The sequence below is a fragment of the Ramularia collo-cygni genome (assembly GCF_900074925.1).
Source record: "Ramularia collo-cygni strain URUG2 genome assembly, contig: RCC_scaffold17, whole genome shotgun sequence".
In the NCBI taxonomy this organism is placed as follows: Eukaryota; Fungi; Ascomycota; class Dothideomycetes; order Mycosphaerellales; family Mycosphaerellaceae; genus Ramularia; species Ramularia collo-cygni.
Genome location: NW_019716271.1, coordinates 356,947 through 358,649, shown reverse-complemented (window position 1 = coordinate 358,649; position 1,703 = coordinate 356,947).

Here is a 1,703-nt window from a genome sequence, read left to right as displayed (position 1 = left end):
AATATAGTAGAGCTAGCGGATATCTTTATATCTTACGTAGTTTGCAAATACGGCGTACTAGCAGGCATTATTAGTAATAGAGGCTCGGTTTTTACTAGCTAATACTAGTCTAACTTCTACTACGAAGCCTATATAAAGCGCAAGCTAAGTATAGCCTTCTACCCTTAGACGGATAGATAGACTAAGAAAGCTAATTAGACGCTTAAGCAATACCTGCGCTACTACTACGGCACGTAGTAGGATAGCTAGGCGTAATAGCTACCTATAGCTAAATTTACGTGTAATAACAGCGTGTACGCGGGCCTTAAAATAAGCCCTTTCTAAATCCTCTACGGATAGAACCTAAAGCTAGCGACGCGCCCTCTAGGCGACGGCGCTAATACCTAAGACATCGCTCGGGACGAGCTCTTAGAAGGGAGAATGCCGGCCGCTATCGACTTAGCTAAGCGTATGCGTAGCGTATATAAGGAGCTTACTAAGCGATAGCATAAAGCTAAAGAGTAACAGTTAAAGTACTACAATAAGAGCTATAAGCCTATAAGCTTTAATATTAGTAATCTAGTACTTCTCTCTACGAAGAACCTTAAGCTAGAGGGCAAGAAAAAGATAGGACCTAAATAGCTAGGCCTATACCGCGTAATTAACGTAATCGGGACTTAGGCGTATCGCTTATAGTTACCTACCTTAGCAAGGATCTATAACGTCTTCTACGTTACTCTATTAGAGCTATATTCTAGCCGGAAGAGTAAAGCGTAAGAGGAGCGTATACTACTCGTAGTCGACGAGGATAGGTAGTAGRAGGTTAAAGAGATTCTTAATAAGAGGGTGTAGAAGGGCGAAACGTTTTATTTAGTAAAGTAGCGTAGATAGCTATTAGAATATAACTAGTAGGAACCTAGTATATATATTAAAGACTACGAAGCTCTCGATAGGTTCGAGGCGTAGGCTCCGCGTAAGTATAGAGGCCGCGTAGTAAAAGAGGCTCGGAAGCAGAGCGGAGCAAAATAGAAGAAGAGTAATAAGAATTAAGTAGTTTTATTACGGTTAGACCTAAAGGGGATTACTTTATAGACTATACTATAAAATAGGCGTATACGCTGCGTAAGCCTAGAGAACGCGCTAAGCATTCTACTTAAACTTATTCTCCTCCGCCTCTAACTCCTCGAATAGCTCGTTTCTAGCTAGGGCAGTATCGAAGGCATTAATAGACTACCCTATTATCTTTAACTACTATATAGACGGTTAGTATTATAGACGTATACGAGGAGTAGGCGAGACACTTATAATACGACCGACTTAAGCAATAGCTATAAGATTGTTCGTTAAGCGAGTAAGATTAGGCGCCTCGACTACGCTACTTATACGCCGTATACCCGAGGTAGGCTCGTTAATACGGATCTAAGCATCTAACTTAATACTAAAGGTATTTACCGCCGCCTTATAAGCCGCTTCCTCCTAACTACCCTTCTACATAGTAGTATCTACTAGATTAAGCTCGTAGGCCGTAGCTATAACGCTATCGTAGCGTAGGCGCATCGCTACCGGTACGGGTTTATACTTATAATAATTGTTCCTTTAAGGGAAGTTAGCGCTACGTAAGAGAGGAGTAGGCGTCTTAAATAAGCGTTATTTACTTATAGTAGTCGCACTTACGCTTAAACGAGCTAAAGACGGCGTTATAGCGATAGCTAATACGAAGGTGT